Genomic DNA, 12,396 nt, shown 5'->3' with positions numbered 1-12,396 from the left:
TTCCAAAGATTTCAAGTAGAATCAAATTTGAACAAATCCCTCCTCCCTCAACTTACCTCCGCTAAGTAATTTGAAGGTAGGGTAACCAATATATTTTGGACCCCCTTGGCCATTTTCCTGCAAATTTCCTAGATTAAATCGAAAGACCAACTCAATGTGCATGCCATTTGGAAAAGATAGGACTATTCCGCACTTGCATCAACTGTTTGTACAAAGAAAATGTGTTTATTTTATCTGAAATTCATTTAATTTAATCGGTGCATCCATGCAACCGTTACAACGCGTTACACACAGAAATTGGAGTCGTCAGAAATTTTTCATATGTAAACAAAAACGTTTTTCAAATTTCTGGACAAAAGCGTAGAATTTCTTTGGGTTTCCATTGTCGATCGATTGATTAGACTATGGGCAAGCATATTATACATCCAGTGTCATGGACTTTGTAGCCAAACGATAAAAAAATGCCGAGGGTCAAAAATATATACTTTGAGGGTCCAAAATGTATTGGTGTGTCCAAAATAATGAAAAACAGTGCTCCACAATTCAATTATTTTCGACGTTTTTTGGATCCTAAATGGTCGTTTGGGCATTATTATCTCGTAGAGGAAGTTTTTCTCTACATTTTGACATGTTCTTTGACTTGGTTACGCTGTGCAATTAATTAATTGGGACACAAAACCAAAATCACTTCCTTAGGGGGTCCAAAATACGACCGTTACCCTAAATTTTTGTTTTATAATGGGTTTACATTTTTGACCGGTCCGATGAAAGAATTTATATCCTTACGATTCACATATGGTAACAAATAGAAGCGTAAATGCATCTACAGCCAACTCGATATTTGGTATGTATCTAGATGTCGAGTCAGAGAACCATAGTAAAAGTTGATTTTCATGGCTACTTAGATGGTCCGTTGGATCGCTTATGCAATGTTTTTGTGTTCAATAACTCGATACCTTCCCAGCTCGATGGTCCCTATAATATAGAGCTATGGAGAGTTTACTGTATTGTAATTTAATCTCTAATCAAACATTCTGGAAAGTTCTCGTTGAACACCAAGTAAAAAGCAAACATTATTTTGTTTATTTTATGAAGCTGCACATACCGTAAGCAATCTAAGAAAGTTTCCACAACTATGGAACGAAACAACTTCATGCTACGCAATCCGTTTACGGTCACTTCTCTATCAAAATAACCCAACAGTGGCCATGGCTGCTAACCCAAAATTCCATTCGCCATCGAAACCCAAATTCATCCCAGACAAATGTGCCTCCCACATAACTTGATAATCGTTTTATTGAAATAGTTTCCTGAAGTTTGAAAACTCAAACTCGTCTAAACAAAGCGCGCGCCATCGACAAGCGCACCGAACCCAACTTGAGAGTAATTATCTTATCGAACTGAATCAACGTTCGGTGCGGTAGGGGGTGGTTTTTCGGAATCCCGTTAGCCACCACCCATCACACAAGATGTGGTTGTTTACAGCTCGCTGATGATAATCTTTCTACTTGTGGGGTGCGCTTTTTATCGCAGTCCGGAAGATCTACCCTTCTGTTCCCCCCCCCACGAGATGCAACAATATCCCAACAGCATCAAAAGCGCTTTCTGGAAGTGGTTCGGTAAAGAAGCTTAAGTCATCCATGATGCTCCGTTCTGGAAAATGCTGAATTATTTATACCCTTAGCCAACTTAGTACTGTTGAGGGTATGCGATGTGGATTTTTTTCATATCGATACGCAACAAAATGATACGCGGATTTTCTTGCAATAGGATGGATTGACAAATGGTGAGTTCGTTCCATTCTTATGGTAACACATTTTTAAGTTGACAACGTTACGTTTATGTTATTTTCAAACAAACCATGGATGGTTCATCACTACAACTTTAATATACTCATAGATGTTGATGTCGTCTGGGGGCCGCTTGACATTCGATCTGTGTGACCTGGCTTGATGTACTAACCGAGGAATAGACAAAGATCCTTTCTCCTATTTTTGGTTGGATCGCAGCATGCTGTGAGCTTGATTGGCTGCGTTTATCAATTCGCTCCACGTTTCGATTCGGTTCCGCGTTACTCTCAATTCGGCCGATGGAATCATGGAAAAGCTGATGGTGATACACCATCCGGCATGTGATTTTGAAAGTTTTGCGGAATGAAGTTATAGTTGAGGATGTTTTAGTAGAACGAGTTTTTTTTCATGTTGTTTTAGAGTGAACTACTATAAACTCTAGTGCCTCTTCAACATCCTCAAGACAATCCTATTACAATTTAGAATCCCTCACTGCCAACTATCTTTTGACTCTATAGGTATTCGTTGGACGATCCGAACCTGTTGGACGATCAAGATCCCAATTATCAAACGAATGTAGAATCAGAACCTAGTTGGCTAAGTAAATAAATCGTGAGAAATTCGATAAATGACGTATAAAAGCAATCATATATTCATTTGACAACTCCCAAAACAGTACTGAAAAGTGCTACTTTCTGATCTTGATAAAAAGTAATCTGATATGCAACGGAATTACCAAAAAAAAAACATATGAGTGCTTTGAATCTTAATTTTTGTCCCGAAATCAGCCTAATATTACCCGATATTCCGTTGTATTCCATTTGAAATTTCACGGAATCCCGTTTCGAATGGCATTTTACGAAATCATTCTACTTATCGCATACCCTTAATTACCATAGAGATATATACAAAACCTCCGACCGAGAGCTCATCGAACGTGACCTCCCCTCCAAAGCCACCCCACCGCACGGTGAGAGGGTGAATAATTTCTCATCGCTGCTTCTTGTTGCTGTTGCTGCTGATGCTGTTACTGCTGATGTTGATGCTGTTGCTCTCCATCCGTTCGGTCAAACTAATTCTGCCACTGTTGACGGTCGAAGGGGAGATTTTAGGGATTTGGACGAGGGAGTGCAGCACGGAATGCTTCTTGCTTAGGTTGGACAGAGAAATGACCGCTGAGAGTACCGAGAGACGTTTTTTCACGTTCTTCCAAAATAGCCACTTTTCACTCTCCAGAGACATTAGCTTTGGCTGTCTCGGAATGACTGCATTTTGGGGCGACGTTTCTTCTGATTTCTTGGAACGTCACCAGCCGAGGAAAAAAAAGTTCACCGAGAAGATTTTCTTCGTCCTGCCTCAATCCACCGATGGCTATTCTTCGTCCGAGCGAAATCAACACAGGCACACATACAGACAACGCAGGAACGCATTCCAATTCGCGTGAGATCCGAAGGCTATACCGAGCCAATCGTCTTCTTAGCAGCGACTGTCTCGATCCATAGATGCTTATTGCCAGCGACTAATGGCACGAACCAACGTAATTTCTGGCCACTGGTCCACGATGGAGTCCCCGAGTAGATTCGAGATGAAAATCAATTTTCACTATGCACTGGATCTCTCTGAGCTCTCACAGTATTGATTTTATGAGCATCAAAAATTCATCACACACAAGCTGATTTTTCCGAGCCAAGCAACACACGATGAGAAGAAATTTGCGCTTTCGCACTTCCTCCGCACTTGGTTGGTGCCGTTGGTCGTAAGAAAATCTCTGCAAAAACTCTAAATTCACACACTTGCTTGCGCTTCTGCTTCTGTTTCTTCTTACTAGGTCAATTCCTTCCAGCGCGAGTCCCGAAAATATCTCCACCGATAGAATACTCGTCTAATTACATCAGCGGTTAACGGTCTACCAAGATTAACCGAGAACAGTGGAAAACTATATCCTCACTCTCAAGTACGAACTAAGTAGGCGAAGAAAAAATGCTAATTCTCACTTTTTTATTACAACACACTATTTCACGCTTGCTATGGTTCTCCCACAAATCCGTCTAAACCATGCTCTAGATAGAGGTTTTCCCTTCTTGTGAGTTGGAGAAGAGCAGCAATGACACAGAACACGCGTTGATCTAGTTGAGCACTCTGAAAAACCTTCGACTTCGCACACGTCCGCCGCAAGACTGATCCGTCGCACACCCGAGACACTCCGACAGAGACAAGTCACGGTATTTTCCTCCTTGGGAAAACTCGTCGCGGAAAATGCTTTCCCGTTTTTCCCACACAACTCACATTTCACTCAGAGAAATGGCAGACAGAGCACAGATTCTGCACCAATACACGAGCGAGCACCTCCTAATCAGCTCGCGCTCAATACGCACCGCCAGCACAGTTATATGGTTTCGTTTCGTTCGGTTCGACCTCACAAGGAGCAGATGATTTCGCTTTCGCTAGAATCGGCAGTTGAAAATAAACTGACACCCTAACTGCCAGTCAAAGGTGATCCAACCGCTCACGCTGGCACTCGTGGTGGCGCTCACCTTTCGGCACATAGCGTAGGAAAATCCGAAGAAAAACCCGAAAGAAACGGTCAACATGAATGGGTAATGGGAACTCTCTGAAGACGACCTAGCTCAGCATGGGACTCACTCTCCGCAGCCTGCTGTGAGCGCTGTGTTATCATTAGGCAGAGTTTGCTTTATGGGAAAACTGTGTACAAACATAGGAGGCGGCTTTGACAGCTATAAGAAGGTGCACTTGCATGTGGCCTACTGCGGTTCTTGCACAGCATAGCATAGCATAGTAGCCGAGTGCAGTGATGTGACGACAAGTCGGTAGGGGTGAGAATGAGAGTATAAATGTGAGAATGACCCTTTCGTATGCTAGGTACGGCAACTGTTGTCCATTTGAGCGCTCGCAGTTGCAGCAGGTTGGATGGTGATGGTTCGTTTGGTGCTCCACGCTCCAGTGGGCATAGGAACATCCTGATCGTGTGGGGATGATCGAATTATGTGTGTTGCATTTATCAGTCTGTCAAGGCTACAATGCAGTTACATTTTTACATTCATGTTTTGCTATATTAAATGTTTCTTTAGGATTTTTCTGCAACTATTAGTAGAGTCAGCTAAGTTTCAAAGCTAGAAAGCAGATTATGGATCGTCAATTAAGAACATCAAGTTATATGGGGGGAGGAGGTGGTGGATTCAGCAACGTGAGTGAGACGATCCATACAATGTGTGACATAATGAGGAGGAGATCAATAGTCAATTTTCACGTGACGTACTTGATAGGCACTCCTTTATTGGATCATAAAAGTTGAATACTTGTTTATTAGGATTTCCAATTCCTGGAGAAATTTCCCGGTATGTTTTAATACAAAAGAAATTACTATAAATGACACTGGTTACATACACAGCTGATTTTTTTTTTCATCTTTATTAACGATATTAAGCCTAGGATAGTTCATCTCAGAAAAGGCCCGTTCCTCCATGAAAATGTTATATATTTCAATTTATTTTAATGCACTTATTTTGAACGTGAAATAAACGCATATGTTATTGCTCAGCTTTAATTTCTGAAAAAAAATCATTTTAATTTGTCATCATCAACTAACCCATAACAAACCTAAAATAAGCATTTTCAGTTAACATGATGCTGTTACAATATAAGTACTATAAGAAACTTAATTTTTAAAACTAAAATAATGCCTACTTTTAAAACGAATACATCTATACACAACAGGTTTGTTTCATTTAATAAGTAATGGTTTCAAAAACATACCAAGAGTGTGAACAATGCCCTTTCCTGTTTATTTGTGACAATAGGTCAAAAAGAACTTTAAAAATATTTTGCCAAATTGAAAGAAAATGGCAAACAGTTTTAGAGAAAAAAATATAAAACCAGTGCAAAATATTGGAATTTTTTTTCATTTTAACCGATAAGTATCCGATACATACCGGACTTGATTTTTTATTGTTGAAAAAACTTTGTTTTTTTTTTTTCAATGTTAGTAAAAACATTTCGTGCTCATGGATGTCATTATTATTTTACCAGTTACAGAAATATGTTGAAAAGAATCTCATGGCAGCGGTTTTTACGAGATTTAGTCAAAATTAGAATAGTAAATGCAAATAACTTTCACTCATTTTACAATTATTTAATCCCTTATTATGAATTTAAAAAAGGAAGGCCTTATTCTATTTGAAATACTGGATACTACATAATGGATAATTTCAAAATGATTTATCAAGAGGAAAGATAATAATGGAATAAATTTGAATAGATTCAATAATTGACTATGTTTACACAATAATTTGACTTTGTGAAACCGGTCTTTCGAGCAGTACTCAAGAAACTCGCGAATTTACAATAAATACTACAATATATTTTAGACCAGTGATCCTCAGCCCTGTTTATCATTTTTATTTCGGATAGTGAATAGTTTTCGTAATAATCTAGTGTGATGTTCTTGATAACTTTGGGAGTAGAACGGCTTCCAGAAGAAAAAATATGCAAAACTTATTAGATTTAATAGATAGAGACATAACGTGCACTTCTGTCGCGACGCTTAGGTATATTCTGATCTTGACGATTTTCATGTCAAATCGGTCAGTCACAGAATTCGACTATCTCCGACTTGCAGTAAATTTTGCAGGTTTTTTTTTTCGGTAGAATGAGTGTTTTCTATAGAAAAATCGATCATTCTGACTCAAGAATTACTTTTTAAAATGGTCTATACATTTTTGCATGCAAGTTATTTGGAAAATTCTAGTTCCGAAACTATTGATTTTTGAGAAAAATGTTTTATGAAGAAGTTGTAGTGAACCGTTTAGATTGCATGAAAAAATATACACTGAAAAAATATATTATTTTTTCCACGAAAAATTTACTTATAAAAATTAAATTTAAAATTGCACAAAAATCCCATTTTTAATATTTTTCAAATTTTTACCATAGTATGATAGTAAACAGTGGTTTGTGACAAAGTTTCATGATGAAGACATTTAAATACGTTCTGATGATCTGATGATGAGTATCTTCAATTTGTTATGAGCCATCATATGATGATCATATGGAAAATTTCTCTAGAAGTAGCCATTTTCGGATTATATCAAGTTTAATGCAAAAAAAATATTTAAATACTAAAATAGGCCATTTTTATTAGTCATTCGCGACTCTTCATCAAGAACAATACGTTTCTGAGAGTGTAGGCCGTACTTCTCTACAATCTCTTTTTTTATGGAGTTTTGCGAATAACTAATGAAAATGGCCAATAATATTATTTAATTTATAATTTATATGATTGGAATATGGCTACTTCTAGAGAAATGATCAAGATAATCATTATGGTTCAGAATAATTTCAAGATTCTTATTGTTTCATCAAAACGTATTTATTTTGACAAAAAATCAAAATTTTGAAAATCTTTTGAAAAACTTTTCTTAGATTTTTTAACATATCATGAAACATTGTCACAAACCTCTGTTTTCCATCAAGTTCAATGGTAAAAATAAAAAAAAAATGTAATTTTTGTGTAATTTTAAATTTATGTTTTATTATTAAATTTTAAATGAAAAACATATAATATATTTTCAGTGCCCTTTTTTCATGTGGTCCAAACGGTTCACAACAACTTCTTGATAAAACATTTTTTCTCTAAAATCAACAGTTTCGGAACTAGAAAATTTTTAATAAATGGATCATTAAAACAACTAAAATGGCCACTATGGAAAACACAGATAGCACAGACGTGTTCGGAGCTCTTCAGAGTCAATCGCGGAAATTAAGCTGATTTCCCTCCGAGATTTATTGTTTTCATTGTTTTTTTGACTACTAACTGTAATGTTTGCGAATTAAACCAAAGTAAAAGTAACAACTACTGCTCTTATTAATGTTCGAAGCCTCTGAGCAGATTCTCAATAGTACTATTTCTTTCGGTATGATCTCCCGAGCAGGCGGATATGAACTTACTCGCACTTAAACCGTTCACGAGTCTGTCATGTTTGTTTTACGTTAGTTCATACTCGTGAGGTGCTTCGTGTTGCGAATATTTCCACCAATGGTGGAGACAAGATAAAAAGATGTCCAGTGGTTATCAACACTTATGAAAACGGTTGATTGATTTTGTATTCGAGGTTCTAGCTACCATTTGATTATAGTTTAGTTTTAACATGGACGTCCTTCCGATCAATTTTCTAGTTTCAAATTTAAAATAGCTGCTTTGGTAATAAACATGTCATCTTAACACTACAGTCGTCGCGCTGTTGTATTTTGTACAACACTGGTGAAAAAACCTCGCTTCTCGTAGACAGCTGCAGCGTGGTGGTTCTGACGGTGGCCAACCGCGCGACGACTGGAAGGTTAATTTGAAAAATAATGACCGCTATGAAAAACCGCTTTACTTTGCTAATGCATTAAGGAAAAGTTCCATATTATGCAGTAAGGGTCAAAAATGACTCATGGCTTTGAAAGGCTCTCAAAAATCCGTTTTCAAACCAATTTTCGTTCTTCAAGCTGTATTTGAATGATATGGAACTCTTAAAAAGAATCCAGATCATTTTTTGAGGGTATGGCCATTCTTGACATGACGGCACATTGACACTTGGTAACCTGTTTCAGAAGGAACTGGTACATATAATTTTCAGTAGTATATACGCATGTATAGTACGACGGTTTAATTTTCATGGTTTTTTCTTTCCAATTTCCAAGAGAATCAAGAAAACAAACCAATATATGGCCGGGTTTGGTTGAAGTATTCCAGGAATTTTTGCAGAGATATTTTACCAGGCAAAAATGCATCCAGTGATTCATTGGATTCATGGATCTGATGTGTTGAATTCTTTCAGTAATACTTCGAATTTTTAGAGAGATTCCTTCAGGGATTTTTCAATCAATTTCTCCTGGTTTTCATTCAGAGATTACTCTAAGAAATCTTTCAGAAACTTTTTCCAATGATTCTTCTAGGAAATTCTCTACAAGGATTCTTGCAGAGATGTCTTCAAGGCATTCTTCAGAAATTGTTCCAGGAGCAACACTAAGACAATCACTTCAAGGATTTCTCAAGATATTTCTCTAGTGATTTCTCTAGAATTTTCTTCGAGAATTCCTCCACGGATTCTCGACATTCGTCCAGGAATTATTCCGAAGATTTTTTCCGGGATTATTCCACGACTCAATCCAGGGATTTCATCAGAAATTCCTCCAAGTGTTCTACAACCTACGAGCTCATCAAGGGATTCCTCAAAAATTTCATCCAGAAATTCTCTCAATGTTACCAGTTGCTGTATGATTTACTCCACGGATCTCTTCAGATAATACTACAGAGATTCCCCAGAGGTTTCTCGAGAGATTCGTTCTGGACCTCCAAAATATCCAGAGATTCCTCCAAGAGATACTCTTAGAATTCTTCTAGAGATTCTCTCATGACTTCCTGAAGGAATTTCATCACAAGTTATCCTCAAAGATAAATCTATGGATCTCTTCAGAAAAATATCTACACACTTAAAAAATATTCGCGAGCTCGGCATTTCAAATTGCTGAACTCTCTCGGCATCTATACTCTTTGCTGATAAATCAGCTAAAAACTTGTCGTAACCGAGTTGCGGAAATACATTAAACTGATATCTCGGTTAATTTGATTTTTAACCCGTAACTCGGCAACTCCGCATGCCGAGCACCAACGTTTACTATCCTTTCACCGAATACAGTTGTCGAAAGAGCCGACATATCGGTTTACCAATAAGATTACTGAGATTCTCAGTATTTTGTTCTACCGCCATATTGTTTTGTCTTATGTAAACGAAAACATTCACCGGTATTAGGTTTACCATTAAAGAGTGTAAAAATATTGTGATTTGTTGCGAAAACGATGATAATTCAGAAAGGGGATTATAGAGGCTTGCACCAAATACGTAAGTATTGTTTAGGTATATTTTTATATTTTATTTTAAAAGACAATAACTTGTTCTTCTATCGCATCCGGAACAGGCAATTCAATTGGATATCAAAGTGAAGATGCATCATTTCAAGTCTATGAAATGGTATTTTAACTAACTATACCATTGGCCACTTCCTTCTGAATTACCGAGGACACTAGGATGCTTAGAAGACACAATTACCAAAAAAAAAAATGATGTGAAATCAGTAGCTCAGAAAAGATTGTTTTGATTGTTTTTGCTGATATTTCAGTTTTGAGAATACCGAGATTGCCAGTTTTCATCAGTAGTTGAACACTTAAACGCAAACCGAGTTTATCAGTTTCAACTTGTAAACCGAGATCAATGCCGAGCGGTCGGCTGTGCAGATCTCGGTTTCAGAAAGCCGAGATTCGGCATTTCTACGGATTTTGTCTAGGTGTTCTCCCTGCCAAATCTCTACAATGATTCTTCATTGGACCCTCCAAGAATTCTCCAGGGAATTTTCTAAAGATGCTATTAGGAGTCCTCATGAATTACAGTGAAACCTCCATGAGTCGATGATCCATGACTCGATATCGACTCATGGAACCATAACAAAATTTCATAATTACTATGATGGTCCCTTCAAACCGCTTTCCATAGGATTGCTGTTTCATGACTCGATATTTCCATTAGTCGATGGTCCCTTCAATATCGACTCATGGAGGTTTCACTGTAACTAAAATACACTTTTTTAAAGGAGTTTCTCTTGAGACTGCTTCAGGGATTGCCCTAGGAAAATCTCTGCAAAGATTTATCCAGATATTTATCTAGCTTTTTCTTCAGGAATTCCTTCAAGGATTGCCCCAGAAAATCTCTAATTGTTTCCTCTTGAAATTGTTCCAGGGATGAGCTGCTAAAGAATCTACTGTATATTCAAATTAAATATGCTTTTCGTCTATGCAGTTTTTATGTAAAAAAAGCCGGTGAAAAATAAAGACTGCGTATCCGAAAAGCATATTTTAGGTTCCAAGAATTTCTTAAGGAATGCCTCCAGAGATTTCCTAGGAAATTCCTTCATAGGCTCCGGCAAAAGTTTCTACAGGATTTTTCGAAGGATTTTTCTAGAGATTTCTCAAGATTTGTTCAAGAGATTTCTCCCGGGATTGTTCCAAGAATCTCTCCAAAAATGCTTTTCAAAAACCTTCTACTGAAGGAATCTCTAAATAAAAATCCCAGAGAAATTAATAAATGAAACTCTGTAGAAATTAATTATGAATTCTAAGCGGAATCCTAAGTGAATTTCAACAGAAATCTCTTAAGGAATCTCTTAAGGTAGTGATTTTCCTGGAAGAATTCATGAACAAAACTCTTGAGGCATCTCTATAGAAATTTATGAAGTAATTTCTCGTAGAATCCCTAGATGAATTTTCGGTGGAATCTCTGGAAAAAATCTAGAGCGATTTCTGGAAGAAGTTGAGCGATCTCGGAAGGACCAGCTTAAAATTTTCTGAAGATCCCAAGCAACCAAATAGCACTTTAATTCGCCCTCCGTGCTAATATAGGGCTTTTATAGAGCTAACATGCCCTATATAAGCCGTATGACAGCCCTTTAAGCCCAAAAAGGCGAACTAGTGGGCTAGTGGATACTTGGGATATCATTGGAGAAATATCTGAAGTAATGCTTTAAGAAATTTTCGTAGTGTACCCTGGAGAAAGCTTTGATGACATTTCTGCAAAAATCCCTATAGAGATTCTATTAGAGGAATCCTTGGAGATGTTTCTGGAAGAATGTTTTAAGGAATATGAAGATAAATTGCTTGAAGAAACTTTGGTAGAATTTTTGAAGGAGTCCTTGAAGTAATCTCTGCAATAATTCCTGGAAAAGTTTCCTGAGGAATCCTTGGAGAAATTTCCTGAGATATCTCAGTAAAGATTTTACTGAAGGATTCTATGATGGAATCACTGGTGGCATTTCGGCAAAAAAAAAACCTGGCAAAATCTCTATAGAAATATCCCTGCGAAAAATCCTGTAAAAATCCGTAGAGAAATTCCTTTTGGAACTCCTGGTCGTTTTAATTATAGGTAAAACCTCATGAAATATGACTTGTTGAATGACGCCGATTTCTTGAATTATCATTTTTTTATCCTTTTAAGGATCTTGTAAATCGAAATGAAAAATCATGAAATTTGAACCGTACCATACATGCGCATAACCTACTGAATATGATATGTAGCAGTTCCTTCTGAAAATTTAGTTATGAAAAAAGACAATGCACATCGACTTCAGCCAAAGGCTCTACATATTGAACGATAGCTTACTTCCAGTTGGCAATGGACAACACAAAACACCCAATAGACTGTTTGACGAAAGGCTCCCAGCGACTAAGGCAAGAATCGAACCCACGCTTCGTGACAATATGCCTGAGCGACAAACGCCGCTAATCGCACGGCCAAGAATCCTAAACCAATATCATTTCAACGGCTATCACTAAAAAAACAATAAAAATATGATTGCATAGAAAATCATTCAAAACATAATTTATGAACGTTGAGAGCAAAAAAAACAGAACTTTTATGCGTGAAAGTTGTTCATGGATGGGTATGAAATATCAATAAAACTAGTTTGTGTCTTGTTTGTGTTTCTTGAAGCTCCGACTGTAATTTTAAAATCTTAAAAGTAAAAGTAGTGAACATAATGTCTCGCATAGTTGATA

General features: G+C 37.2%; 1 protein-coding gene across 16 annotated transcripts in view; it reads right to left on the bottom strand.

Moving 5' to 3' along the window:
• LOC5564135 (hemicentin-1) overlaps window positions 1-4,270 on the bottom strand; it is a 409,831-nt gene extending 405,561 nt beyond the window's left edge. For 3 of the 16 annotated variants that reach the window (XM_021855438.1, XM_021855439.1, XM_021855436.1), the window contains exon 1: window positions 3,584-4,269. The gene's annotated coding sequence lies outside the window, so the exon portion shown is untranslated. Of the gene's footprint in view, window positions 1-1,179; window positions 1,182-3,250 lie in introns of all 16 variants that reach the window. The other 13 variants (XM_021855431.1, XM_021855423.1, XM_021855424.1 and 10 more) reach the window with 13 other exon arrangements.
• Between the last annotated feature and the right edge of the window lie 8,126 nt (window positions 4,271-12,396).

This window comes from Aedes aegypti, chromosome 3 (genome assembly GCF_002204515.2).
Source record: "Aedes aegypti strain LVP_AGWG chromosome 3, AaegL5.0 Primary Assembly, whole genome shotgun sequence".
Classification (NCBI taxonomy): domain Eukaryota; kingdom Metazoa; phylum Arthropoda; class Insecta; order Diptera; family Culicidae; genus Aedes; species Aedes aegypti.
Note: the sequence above shows the minus strand (reverse complement) of the source record. Positions and strands in the feature narration are given on the sequence as shown.